Source organism: Macaca mulatta, chromosome 2 (assembly GCF_049350105.2).
Source record: "Macaca mulatta isolate MMU2019108-1 chromosome 2, T2T-MMU8v2.0, whole genome shotgun sequence".
NCBI lineage: Eukaryota > Metazoa > Chordata > Mammalia > Primates > Cercopithecidae > Macaca > Macaca mulatta.
The window spans coordinates 151,820,620-151,835,282 of NC_133407.1; the positions used below are offsets into that span (position 1 = coordinate 151,820,620).

At 51.8% G+C, this 14,663-nt stretch overlaps 1 protein-coding gene across 41 annotated transcripts in view; it reads right to left on the reverse strand.

The window, feature by feature from the left end:
- IQSEC1 (IQ motif and Sec7 domain ArfGEF 1) overlaps window positions 1-14,663 on the reverse strand; it is a 392,952-nt gene that overhangs the window by 83,210 nt on the left and 295,079 nt on the right. For 2 of the 41 annotated variants that reach the window (XM_077989982.1, XM_077989957.1), the window contains exon 1: window positions 8,561-8,748. The gene's annotated coding sequence lies outside the window, so the exon portion shown is untranslated. 41 annotated transcript variants of the gene reach the window in all.

Sequence of the window (14,663 nt, forward strand, 5' to 3'; positions counted from 1 at the left end):
CACCCTCCAGATGATTGTAATACCTGCTGCAGTTTAAGAATGTTTGGACAGGGCCAGGCTCGGTGGCTGACGCCTGTAATCCCAGCACTTTGGGAGGCTGAGGTGGGCAGATCACATGGTCAGGAGTTCGAGATAAGCCTGGCCAATATGGTGAAACCCCATCTCTACTGAAAAAACAAAAAACTACAAAAATTAGCCAGGCGTGGGGTGGCACCTGTAATCCCAGCTACTTGGGAGGCTGAGGCAGGAGAATCGCTTGAAACCAGGAGGTGGAGGTTGCAGTAAACAGAGATTGCACCACTGCACTCCAGCCTGGGCGACAGAGTGAGACTCGGTCTCAAAAAAAAAAAAAAAATTTTTTTTTCCATGACAAGAAGCCACTAAATGCAGTAATAGGAGCAACCTGGTAGACAGGCAGGAATGACTGCTACCTGGTGGAGTAGGGAAGGCTTCCTGTAGGAGTTGATGCCTCTCTTGGGATTTGCGGCATGAATGGGAATTCACTGGGTGGCCCAGCAGAAGAAAGGCATTGCAGGTACATGAAGTGGCAAGGGCAAAGGCTTGGTGAACTTGGGAAAATATTCCTGTAGTTCTGCATCTACGTGGGGCATGAAGTGTGGGGACGGGTGCGCTGTGAGGCATGAGGCCAGTGGACCGAGCAAAAACTTCATCCTGTGAGCGTGTAAGCAGGAGTGGGAGTGACCTGGGTTTAATTTCCCAACAACCACATAGCACCTGTATACATATCAATTACTTAACACTCTTCATTCTATCAAGGAAACTTTATATCTGGTCCATAAGTGCAAAGCCAGCCTCACTAAGCGTAAATTGAATTCTCCCATGAAAATAAATCAACAAAAACAAAACGCTATTATAAACTCCTGCTTTGATCCTGTTATCAGCCCCATCCCTGAGGCTTGCTGTGTCTTGTTTAGAACAGAGATTAGCAAGCACAGAGAATCCACATGACAGGAGGCCGCCAATAAAACAGAAGCATGCTTTTTTACATCCTGATAGGGACCGAGATACAGACATAGCGCTGCATGAAAAAGGTAAGCTGAAGAATGCTGGATTTGGGTTACAGAAAAGGTGGACATGCGCACGCATGCACGTACGCACACACACTCTAAGGTGTCCCTGGACAGCGGTTGTCTCTGGGGAGGGGAACAGGATGTGGAAGGGCGTGACGCACGGCTCACTGTGTACCCTTCTGTATGTTTAACTGTTGAACCATGTGACTGTATTACTCCCTATATAATCAATACATCGCATTAAGCCTTTGTGGGTGATAGAGACGTTAAAGGTCTGTCAGCATGCCGACCCTCCTGTCTGATGTCATCAGAAGGGCGGAAAGAGCACTGGAAGGAGAACTCTCTCCCGTGTTCCAGGTGGTATACTCCGTGTCACCGAGAGCTGAGCCCGTGCCTCACCCGGAATTGTTTCGCGGCCTGAATCTCATACTTCCTGAAACCCTGCTTGGTGGGTAACAAGGATCTAAGAAATCATTTTGCACAACAAGAAACAGCATACTCAAGTGAAAAATGATTTCCCGGCTACCTGAGGTGGGGGAAGTCAGCCTGGTGCCCGGGGCATGCAGCGGGGGGCGGGGCCCCCACGTCCTGTTCCACTCTTCCTGGGAACAAGACTTGGCTGCTGCCCCACTGTGTGCCTCCTGAGCTGTGCAGAGAGAAGGAGAAGCGCTTGGGCCCAGCAGCACCTTCACAGGGCAGGTGTAAGGGGCTGCACCCATGTTATTTTCTGTAATACTCCCACCACCCCTTCAAGTGGGCCCTCTTAGTCCACAGGAAACAGAGGCACAGAAGAGTTAAATGACTCACCTCCAGGCTACTCAGCTGGTGGTGACAGAGCTGGGAATCCAACCTGTGTGCCCATGCACCGGACAAAGTCTAGGAGCCCCTGAGCCAAGTCAGCCTTTGGCTGGTGTGAGAACCTGACCCCACGAACTAAAAGTATTCAGCCTTGAGACCCAGACAGACCACTCCAGGCTCCTGGAGTTGATCCACGATGAGCATCCCTCATGCAACACAATCCACAGACAATTGTTTCTCTAGCAATTTCCATAAATAACTGTAATTTATGGGTTAATAGCAAAGATATCAAGGTTTGGAACCCCCTGGAGTGTTAGGAACATGATTTGTAACTACAAACACACAACAATTTGTTCAACATGCCAGCTACATCTTCAGTAATTACTACCCTGGTTAAGGATAATTCCACATTCAATGCCCTGCCATGCACGGGGAGGGGAGGTCAGGAAGGAGGGGCTGGGATGGGACTTCAGCTGTGTTCTGCTGTGTTCCTCACTTCCTTGAGGCCCTTTCCTCTTCCTAAGAGCCCTCCTGTTCTCTCCCGTTTTGGGCCTCGCCTGGTCCTCCAGGTATTTGGACCTGGTGAGCCTCTCACTGTCCAGCCCTGCCTGCAGGGACCCAAGTAGGGCTGCGTGGATGCTCCTTCCTGGGAGGGGCACTGGGAGCACCGTGACAACCATGGCTGTCTTAGCCGATCCTGCCTCTCTCCCTCAGGAGGCACCCTGCTCCATTACACTCCTTCCCTCTGCACTTCGGTGAGAGGAGCCAATCAATTCCCCTTTCCGCTAAGCAGTGTTCAGGTGAGTTTCTGTCAACTGCAACCCAAGTGTCCTGAGAGATCGATGCAGGATGGAGGCTTGCCTCATCTGATGGATGAACAAGGCCCCACAGCACCCACTCCAACGGCAGTGGAGGGGTGAGGCTTGGCAGGGTTGTGCTTAGGGGGAGTGGGAGCCAGGGTTTGAATCCTGGCTCTGCCACTTCCTAGCTGTGTTGCTTTGGGCAAATCACAGAAACTCTGAACTTCAAATTCCTTCCCTATAGATGAGGATAATAATATCTACCTCATAGGGTTGAGTCACTGATAAAGTTAGCTATATGAGGTGTGAGACTGTGTGTATGGTATTGCCACATTTGTGTTTAAAAATGGGGGGATAACGTATATTTCTAGGCATTTGCTTATGTATACGTGAAACTGTCTGGAATCGGACACAAGAAACCAATAACATGAGACATCTCTGGGGAGGAGAACCGGCTGCTGGGGGACTAGTGGTTTCATCACAATTCCCCCATTCCCTTCCACTCCCCAAGTAGAAACAACAGGGGGAACTTTTCACCATATACCCTTTTGTATCTTTTGAAATGTAAATAAACATGTTAGAAATACACACAAAGCTAGAATGAAAAATTACCATTAAAATTATTCTTTATCATAGAGAATTGTGAAGTATGATTGCAGAATTAGCTGTGAACTCTCTCTCATATATACATGCTAATGCCAGGCTGACAAAGGACACCCGGAAGAGCCAGCTGTGGAGGACCTGCCTCCCACTGCCTGTCCCCTCTGCAGCAGCTTAGTGAGCCTCGAGCCCGCCATGGGGGTGGGAGCGGGTGAAACCAGCCCTCATCCTCTTCCCCATCTGCACCCTGAGCACTTGCCTCCTGGCACCCCACAAGGGGCCACTGCTACCTGTTCCATAGATGGGGACACTGAGACCCCAGGTCACAGGCTGCAACTGGAGGTCCCCAGACAGCTCTGGCCCCAGATGGATTATCTGTGACCTGAGCTGCATTTGGGGCTTGTGAAAGCTGGATGCACTGCGGCATGGGGCCCACATGAGTTCCTGCCTGCCCACCTGGGACTGGTGCTGAGTCAATGTGGTGTCCTGTTAGCAGGTTAAGCACTGTTCTGCCAAAATCCCCCCCATTCTCTTTTGCCCCCCATATTGGAACCCACCATCAGTTGTCCTTTAGCATTTTATCAAACACGCTTAAAAAAAATACAGGCCGGTGGTTCTCCAGCTTTTTGGTGTCAGGCTCCCTGTACACTCTTGACTGAGGATCCCAAAATTGTTCATGGGTGTGATATCTATCACCATTTACCATATTAAAAAATTAAAATTAAGACATCACCAACCTTGAGACATCTTTATAGCAAAAGCCTCAGTCTATCTGCCAACATATCAGGTAGCCTCTAGAATATTCTACAGCACACTTGTGCAAGAATGATGGTGATAAGGTAAACAACAGCTTGTTGTTGTTGTTGTTGTTGTTGTTATTTAAATGGTTTGAACTCCCTGGACCACACTTTGAGAAATGTTGCCATTAAAGAAAAAAACGTTCTTAGCCACAACCAATGCCAGCACCCATGCCATTTGCCTGGCCCCTGTGGGTGTTTAAGTCTAAGCCCTCTTCTAGAAAGAGAGAGAGAGGAACACGCTCTGGGTCCTATAGGCAGAACTGACTGGGGGGTCCCCTTTCTAGTCCTGGTGGCTGAGGCTGCATGACCCTGCTCAGCACCACAGCTTGCAGCCCCTAGTACTGACAGGAAAGAGCTGCCTGCCTGTGGTGGGGCCGTTGTTGGTCACTTTAGGGGACCTGAAAAAACAGCATCAGCCCCCATGTGCTGTGTGCCTGCCATGTGCCAGGCACTGGAGGCTGTTTGAGAAATCACTAGTCCAAACGTTCCCAGCTTGCAAGAGACAGTGGCAAGGTGCTGGCCCAGGTACCCCTGTTCTGAGGCTGCAGAGGGAGGCCCTGGCCATGGTAACCAATCTTCAGCAAGGTGCAGTTGTCTGCCTTCTCTGGGTGCTTGTGTGTCAGATGGAGGGTGAGGAGTGCTAAGGCTCACTGGGGGCTCCTGCAGGCCTTCCCCACTGTAACTCACTTGCACCTGCCTCTCCTATGAGACAGGGACGTTATGGCCGGCATTCCGCTGGCCGCAGCCGCATAACCCAGACCTGAACTCGGGTGCTCCAGCATCTAAGGCCCATCCTCTGCAAAGGGGGGTTTCACCCAACCTTCCCCAGGTTGGGCACGGTGGCAAATTTAGATCAGATTAAAAGGACAGCTCAGGGCACAGCTGGTAGAGCAGTCCTTGGAGGGGAGGAAAGGTGGCATGGTGACAGCTGCAGTCTGAGTGCCGGTTTGGGAGCGGGTGAGGAGCAGGGGGAAGCATGGCTCACTCCTGGCCTGACCAAAGCAATCCCCAGCCCCACCTCTCACTGGGTTGGTCCTGGCAGGTCCAGCCCACCCACCACCTGTCACCCTGCTGGAGAACTGCAGCCTGGCCTTCCCAGCCCCAAGACAGAGTGGCCAGGATGAAGTGATGCCCCAGCCTTGAGCAGGGTGCCCAGAGGGGGTGCTGAGCCAGCCCCTGGAGCCCACTCAGCCCCCATTCTACCTTCTTGGCTCAGCTCCTTCAGGGACGCCTAGGTTGACCTCACAGGCCCCGCTGGGCAATTCCTCCCAGCACCTGGGTGATGCTGTTCAGGGGACAATTTCCTTTTCCCTCTCCTCTCTGGACAGCCCCATGAGGATAAGAATAAGGTTGTCTGACATACCCCACTTATGCCCAGCTCCAGCACGGCGCCTGGCACAACTACCTGCTGGAGAAATATTTGTGGATGAAATGAATTTGCCCAGCTCATGTGTGTCCCTGTCCCCAAATTCACATGTCTTTAAAAATAAAGCACCCACCTTCAAGGCGGCAGGCATAGAGATAAGGGCTTTTCATACTTTGTTCTGAGGGATAGTAACATGGTAAACAGATGGTCTGCACAGAGCTGTCCTGACCCAAGGTATAGAGAGCCAGAAAAAACTGGAACTGAGATGGGGAGCCAGGCCTGACCCTGCAGCCCCCAAGGCCAGGCCCATGGTCCAGTTCTCTCTGAAATTCACCAGGCTGAGTCTAACTCAAGTCACTCACATGGATCGGGGAAGGTGTTTGGAGTTTCCTTTCCCCTGGGGTTACCAGCAGAGTCCCTGGAGGGAGATTCTAGACACCTGAGCACAGGAAGACCACAGGGAGATAGGGAGGAGACCCCATGCCTTTGCTAGTGAGCATCCTCAAGTCTAGTTTCACCATCCACATCTAGGGCCCCTGTGTAAATTTGTAAAAGGCGCCCTCTTCTGGTGGATACAGCCCCAAAGGACCATGGCTTAGGTAGCAAGAGTGCCGCTGTTCCTCTGCTAACTGCCCTCGTGCAGGGCACAATCTGAACATCTGTACATTTGGGAGTGCCTGGAGTTCTACCACACAGGGTGACAGTGACTGTGTACCTACCACCCTCCCAAGGCCAAAAGTAAATGCTGCTCCTCCTTTCAGGGGGCTGGGAGGCCTAAGGGCCATGCATGCACAACCTGTAGCCACATGGAACCACCTGCTGCCTTCCTGGGGAAAGATAAAGCCCCACCCCTCAGCCCCCTACGAGATTTACTTGAACAAAGATAAGTCACTTACAGGTCCAGAAGTCACAAGATCAAGAGAGAACATGTTAGCCAGACTTAGCACTGCCTTCAGCTGCCTCCCAGTGCACCATTAAAACTTTAAAGCAATTACATTTCTAAGTAGTTAAATTTTTCAGGAAATCAAGACCCCATCCCTACATTACAGGTTTTAGCCCAAGTGGGCTAAGTGAGGTATGGCTTGCTTGGGTCTTCAAGGGGGCATACCCTCGGCCCTCTCACTGAGGCTGCCACACACGCTGGGCTCCCACACTGAGTCAGGAGCCCAGAGAAAGCCAGGGCTGGCTCAAGGTCACCCAATGGCCAGCTGGCAGCCAGGCTGGGCCTGAGTCAGGTCCCCAGGCCCCGCCCTTGCTCTAGACCCAGATCTGCTGGATCCTGGGGGTGGGGGAGCTGGTCTCCAACTCGGGCCTTCACTGGGCACAGAGACACCGTTCTTTACTGCTCAACAACCCCCCCCCCCCACCGTTTGCCCTGTGCCAGGCTGCAGCCTTCCCTAAGCCCTGCTGACAAGGAAAATCTGGTGCCAGCACCCACAAATATGTGTGACTTCTGGAGGGAGGCAGCAGCCTGGGTTCCCCAGCCTAGAGTGGGTGAATTTAAAGGACGGGTGGCGGGGGGGGTCACTAGATGGGGGGTCACCAAACTGCCCAAATATGTCTGGGGTGGAGGGTGATAAACGTTTATATGTTTCTGACCAGATACCCGAAAAATGCTTTCCATGTTTGTTCTGGGAGGGGGTGGGGCACATACGTAGTCTCCACTGCATATTCTTTTATAATGTTTAACATTTTCATCATGGGCCTGTATTTCCTAAGCAAATACTAAATTCATAGATTTAAACCCATACATGGTTTAATGGCCCAGGCAGAAAAGAAAGAGATAGGAGCTCAGAATTTCAGAAGATGAAGGGACCCCAGACATTGACCTTCTCTGTAAAAACGAAAGCTAGGGTTGACTGAGTGCCCATGGGCTTTGCCTGTTGGCCCATTTTGTTTTGTTTTGTTTGTTTTTTGTTTTGAGACAGAGTCTCGCTGTCTCACCCAGGCTGAAGTGAGGTGGTGCGATCTTGACTCACTGCAAGCTCTGCCTCCCGGGTTCACGCCATTCTCCCACCTCAGCCTCCCGAGTAGCTGGGACTACAGGCGCCCGCCATCACGCCCAGCTAATTTTTTAAATTTTTAGTAGAAGTGGGGTTTCACCATTCACAGGATGGTCTCGATCTCCTGACCTCATGATCCACCCACCTTGGCCTCCCAAAGCGCTGCGATTACAGGTGTGAGCCACCGCGCCTGGCCATTGTTGGGCCCTGTTTTTAAAGCCCTTCTTTACCATCTCATTTCAGCCTGAGTGACCTGAGGAGGGAGATGCTATTACTGACATCTTCCATGCTACAAACGAGGAAACGAAGCAAGGTCGCCACAGGCTGGACCACCGAGTCCAAGTCATACCCGCTGGCCAAGGCTGACGGCATGCTACAGGGAGGGCTACGTCACAGGCTGGGCTGGGAGCTGAGGCTCTGGATCCTGCTCTTTGTCTTGACTTTTCCCCCAGAGGCCTAGAGTTCCCTGGAGCCCCAGGTAGCAGCAGCCCTGTGCCAGAGGGAATGTGCCTCGTCAGACAACTGAGAGTTCCCAGACAACAACTGAGAGTTCCCCGGGGGCCAGGAGCAGAGCCTGCAGCTTCCTCGGGGTCACACAGGCAGACTACTGAGATGCAGGTGGCCATCCTCAGCCCCTCTGTGAGCCTCAGTTTCCTTATCTATGAAACAGGTGAATCTTTCCTACCTTGGAAGGCAGGGGTAATGATGGCCCTGGATGAGGTATCTGATACACAGAGGTGCTCAGCACACACTCATTCCCTTCCCTTCTCCCCTGCCTGGTGAACCTGAGTGGGAGGTCCGTCCTCTCCTGGCTGCATCCTGCCAGGCCAGGCATGGGGCACTGCCTGGGGAAAGACACCAGGGTCTAGGGGGCATGCTAACAGCTGGCAGTGACCCTCCCACCCAGGGACACATACTAGGCACTGAAGAGGACGAGGAGCTGGGACGGGAACTGGGCGGGCAGGGTGCCAGTGCGCATATGTGAGCTCATGTGTGCTCCCCACAGGAGACCGAGACCCGGTAGGGGCTTGCTGTGGGCTGTGGCATCTCCCAGATCTCAGCTGCCCCAACAGACCAAGATAGAAGGAGCTTGGGAGGGGACATTTTACTTTCCAGCTAGAGACACTAATAGTGGGGCTGGTCCATCCCACCCTTCCCTTACCTTGGTCCAGTGCTGTGGGTGGACAAACAGCCGCAGCCTGGCCGGCTTCTCAGGCCTCCTCTGCTGCCCACACAGATGAGCTCCCTCAGCCCTCCCCCAGCTGGTGCTGCGGCCAGTGCGGGTCATAAACCCTGAGCCCCTGCTTAATCCGCCAGCTCCCGAGTCAGCGCCAGCCAGACACGTGACACTGCAGCCTCACGGACCTGTTTGGCAGGAGCAGCAGCTGGTCCCGATGGGGGTGGGGAGGGCTGTCTGCCTCGCCCTCGGGCCGTCCCTACCACCTCCCAGCCCACAGCCTGCAGTTGGGCCCCTGCCAGCCTTGTATCGAGAGGTATGGTACGTGCTGGGGGCAGTGCAGGTAGGGAAAAGAACACAGTTCTCACCAAATGGTGCCGGGCCACCTGGGAATGGGTATATGTGTGCACATGGGGCCATGCATATCCACACATGTATGTGTGTCAGAGAAAGAGACCATAGATGAAAATCTATTCCAGGCGGATTAAAGACCTAATGTGAAAGGTGAATAAGGAGAATCTTCATGACTACAGGGTAGGAATGAGTTTCTCAAAACACGAAAAATGTTAATAAAGTGAGAAAGTTGACTACTTGAATTAGAACTCTGAAATTGAGAAGTTTATCCCAAGACCCTGTAAAGAATGAAAAAGGCAGGCTGGAGGGAGGGAGAAGATATCTACAATGTGGATTAACTGACGAAGGATTAGAAACTGGAGCACCCAAAGAACTCTCCAAATCATAAAGAAATAGAAAGACAGCCCAAGATGGGTGAAAGGCATGAACAGGCACTCCACCAATGATGAAATCCAAACAGCCAAAGGGCAAACAAAAGACCCCCAACCTCATCGGGGAGATACAAATTCAAACTACAGCAAGAAACCATTACCCACCCACCAGGTGAGTGAAAACGACAAAGACTGACAATGCCCAGGGCGGGGTTGGGACAAGGCTGTGTGCTTGCTTTACAGCCAGTATGTGCCCTAGAGACAGCTCATGCCATGTGTGCTGGGACACAGATTCAAGAGTAACAGCCCCAAACTGAAAACAACCCATGTGGTCCATCACAGTAGACTGCATAAATAAGCTGTGGCCTGTCGATACAATGAAATACTATTTATTTAAAAGGACAGCAGGGCGCAGTGGCTGTAATCCCAGTGCTTTGGGAAGCCGAGGCAGGCGGATCACTTGAGGTCAGGAGTTTGAGACTAGCTTGGTCAACATGGCAAAACCCCATCTCTACTAAAAATACAAAAATTAGCTGGGCGTGGTGGTGGGCACCTGTAATGCCAGCTACTGGGGAGGCTGAGGCAGGAGAATTACTTGAACCTGGGAAGCGGAGGTTGCTGTGAGCTGAGATTGTGCCTCTGAACTCCAGCCTGGGCGATAGAGCGAGACTCTATCTCAAAAAAAAAATAATAATAATAAATAAAAGAAAAATAAAAGAATGAACAACAACTCATAGCATAGGTGAATCTCGCAGATACAACTTTGAGCAAAAGGAGCCAGACCTGAACAAACATCCACAGCCTATTTAAATTCAGCTAAAAAATAATAAAAACGAAATTATATTGTAGGGCGGGCGCGGTGGCTCAAGCCTGTAATCCCAGCACTTTGGGAGGCCGAGGCGGGCGGATCACAAGGTCAGGAGATCGAGACCACAGTGAAACCCCGTCTCTACTAAAAATACAAAAAATTAGCCGGGCGCGGTGGCGGGCGCCTGTAGTCCCAGCTACTCAGGAGGCTGAGGCAGGAGAATGGCGGGAACCCGGGAGGCGGAGCTTGCAGTGAGCCGAGATCGCGCCACTGCACTCCAGCCTGGGCAACAGCGTGAGACTCCGTCTCAAAAAAAAAAAAAAAAAAAAAAAAAGAAATTATATTGTAAAAAGCTGTTCTATAGGTGGTACAACAGGAAGGGCAAGAGGGATGTTATTAGCACAAAGTCAGGACGACGACAATCTCTGAGGAGTAGACTGGGGAGGGGCACGTGGGGGCTTTGGGCAAGGCTCAGTCTCTTGACCCAAGCAGTGGTCGCACTCATATTCTTCCTTACTTTTCTTTAAGCTATGCATGTTTGTCCTTGCACCTTTCTCTGTGACAGGTGACCACATTTAAAACAGAAAGGTACATGTGATAAGGGTGGGGAAAGGCACAGACCCCAAGCTGTGACTGCAGAGCCACCAGGCAGCGGTATCCGAGCTGGAAGGGCTCATCTTGCTCTCTTACTTCACAAATAAGAACTGACGATCAGAGACAGGAAGGAACTTGCCCAATGTTGCAAAGCAAGTTAGAAGCCAGCAGGGCCAAGACTAAAATCCAGGTTTGGCAAAGCCCAAACCAAGGCTCTCCTCTCTGGTCTCTTTGGAAGAGTTCTTCCATTGCAAATCACATTTAACATCAACTGGAGCAGATGGGCTGATTTTAGCATTTAGCACTGCAAAATTATTCTGTTTGCTTATGTATTGTGGGTCTCTTGCCACTAGAATAAAAGCTCCCAGAGGGCATGGTTTTTAGTCTCTTTTGCTTCAGTGGTAACCCCAGCACCAAAAGCAAAATCTGGCACACAGTAGGTGCTCCATAAATATTTGCTGAATGAGTAAATGAATGGAGCTGATGCTTCTATTTGCACTTTCAGATCCCAGAAATCCCTGGTGGCTTCTGTGATAGTCCAAAGGAGAGAACAAAAAAACAACTGTATGATACTGACACACTTTCACAGAATTATCTTCATAACTGCCTTAGGAGGCGGGTACCATCATCACCCCATTTGAACAAGGAGAAAACAGGGAGGCCTAGTGACTTGTCCAAGGTCATGCACAAAGCTAGGAAGTTGACAGCTGGGATTCGAACCCAGCCCAGCTGTCTTCAAGCACCCCTAGGATCACTGAACTGGAAGCACAGAAAGGCTGAACCCCATCCATGACTCTGAAGCCCCCAAAAGGCTGGCTGGCCCTGGGCCACTCCATACACCTAAGCTTACCAGGATCTGTGGAATTTAGGCCCTCTTGTCCTCACCCGCCCTCAACCCTCCTGAGTGCTGGTTCTGACTTCTAAAGTGTGTTCCAGTCTCTTCCAAACTCTCAGCCCCCAGTAAGGAAGTGGGTAGGGATTAGGTACCCCATGATAAAGATGGGGAAGCTTTGGCTCAGGGAGGGGAAGGGACTTGTCCAGAGTAATAAAGCATCCGGCTCTCTGACCTAAAGGCCTCCTAAGTTGGAGTGACAGACAGAGACCCCAGCTGCTGTTCAAGGATTAGCCATAAGACGCTCAATTTTCTTCCTGGTTCCTTTTATACCAAACCCTCAGGCCACTTGGATGAGCCCCAAACCTGGTCCTAGTTCAGCATCTGGCTGAGCTGAATAATGAAATATTCCCATAATACTCCCTGGCACTTGGCTTTATTAAAACACATTGGCACTTTTAGCATTGTTACAAACCTGTATTACTATCCTGATAGCTTTCCACCAAGTCCTTGGATCACTGAAAAAACAAAAAATAAATCGTTGGCTCTGGCAGTCTCGGAGCTAAAATGGTCCTGCAGGGTATCTCAGCTAACTGAAATTTGTGAATCCTCCACCTGGCCTCACTCTGCACACCTTCGGTGAGGGGAACTCACTGCCTTCTAAGGCAGCCTGTTCCTTGTTTGGATTCAGCTCAGTCTCAGTCAGGCACAACAAGAACTTATATCAGCCCCTGGCACTAGGGATGAAGTAGTGCCTCAGGCCCCACTCTGCCCTCAGGGAGTTCACAGTCTGGAAGAAGAAATTGTGTAAGCACAACCGGATAAGGCATGACGCAGGCCAGGGTTACCTTCTAAAGAGACAGCAGGTAAGGCCCAAGCTGTGTGTACAGAGGTCATTAGCCCCCACAGCCAGCTTTCTATGCTGTCACACACAGCACGCAGGGATTTATTTGGGTCAGCTTGGACTCTGTGCACTTGAGTCTGAAGCCCTTCCCAGAGGAATGCCACCCTGAGGGTGTCTGGTTACACAGACTGGTAAACTGCTGGGGCTCTGGGGCAACCGAGCAACGCTGAAAGGACAATCGACAGGGTGCTGCATCCTACATCATTCCAGCTGGCCTGTGGGATTGACACTGTTTTAATATTATGCTTTGAGAACCATCATACAAGGGAATGATGGGTTTGTGGTTTTGCAGATGAAATGGGAAATACATGTGAAAGCCCCTGTGATCCGGTCTAGCATGGAGTAGATGCTTAGAAAAAAATGCTCATTGGGTTTGCACTGCAATCCTGCTGGGTTAGAAAGCCACATACACAGTTCTCTGAGTCACAGTTCTCTAAGTCACTGAGAATTTAGCAGCCTGCTTCCTGCTTTTCCAAGCTGACGCTTGCTATGATGGCCCCACTGAATAGCCCCGAGGCAGGCGGTGAGAGGGAGTCTGGAAGACTGGTGTATGACCAGGGGTCTAAAGTCAGTCCCTACCTGCACCCCACTTTACACCGCCCTTCCGTTCAGTGATAATGGTATCCCCGCGGGGAAGATTCAGGGACTCAGGGCAGGCTTTGCCAAAGAGGTATCATGGATGAGGATGATGGAGGATGAATTGAGTTTGCCAGGTGGCAGGGGTGGGGTGTTCATTCCCGCAGGAGCCAAGGCAGGGCAAGGCGGGGCCCAATGGAAAGGTAGGGGGCTCCAGAAAATGCTGCTCCCACAAGCAGGTTTGCATCTCACTGCATGGTGGTAATGAATGCTGGTCCGAGCTACGGCAGTGCGTGGGGCCCCAGTCCACATGGACCTCATCAACAGAATGGGCTTTTGCCAGCCTCTTGCACTCGAGAAACACCTCCTGATAGGAATGAGCAGCCCCCCACTCCCCACCCACCTAATTATGAGGGGCAGGGGGAGTGATGAGGGCTCCGGCCAACTCTCCTACCAGAGGCCAGATTCAGACTCCCTGACCAGCACAAAGGCAGCTCCAGCTTGCACAGCCCAGAGACGGGCAGTTTCCTACAAGAACAAAGGATGGCTGTGTTCTTGGCTGGGGACACTTAGGTGCTTAGGTCCACCCCCTATACCAATGGCTGAAACTGTGTGCAGGAAAGCTGGGGACACAAATGGTCCCAGTTCTTCTGGCGTGGCCTCGGCACTCCCCTCTGGACAATGGGGAAGGGAGCATGACTAAAACCAAGGGTGGTGGTATGGGGACAGCAGGCATGGGACAGGCAGGGCAGGGCAGGTTGGTCAGCGCAGTGGCTGGAAGGGCGGGCTGCCATGGCCCTTTAAGCAGCCTTGAAAGAGTGGCAACTCCAGTCACAAGACCCAAGATTACCTAATGTTTGCAAACCGTGCAGGAGACAGTCCCCTGCAGAGGTGAGCACAGGCCCCCTCCCTTGTCCCTTCACTGCAGAGACCTCTGAGGGGACACCGAGTCCTCTAAGCATTCCCCAGGAAGCAGCTCTCTCAGGATGACTGGGTTGCTGGAGAGCTGGGGACAGGGCCCCTCGGCTCTGAATATGCTGTGTGACCTTGGACATATCCCTGCCTCTCTCTGGCCTTCAGTTCTCCATCTCTAACACAGTGGGATGGCTCCGGGATGCTCCCTTCAGCACTGATGCTTAATGGCTGGGACGTGGGCATTGTGGCCACCCCAAGTCACCTCTTCGTTTATCTTTTCCTGTGGGGGATGGGGGGTGGGAGGAGGTGGCACAGCTAAGGCAGTTTCTCTTCTTTACCCTTAAACCTGGCTTCTGAGCTCTAATTGCACATGGCTTCAGCAGCCTGGCCATCTTGCCAACTGTAATGAGGAGCTCGGCATCATACTGGGAACAGGGGAGGGTGACCAGAAAGCCAATTCCTGTGTCACCTTAATTCAGAGTTGTTCAGAGGGGGCTGCATAGGCCAGTGTGTCTAGTGGAGCCTGACCACAAAATGGAACAGTGGCTCATCAAAGTGCACAACCAGACCCCTGCTCCCAGTCCAGGACAGGTCCCTCCCACCACAGATCACTGGGCATGCTCAGAGCAACACTCACAAAGCTGACCAGGCAGAGCCGACTGCTGTCCTTGTGAGCCTCATCTCCTGGACAGGGCCAGGGGGAAGGGACACCCACTGTCACCTTTCTGCTCCCT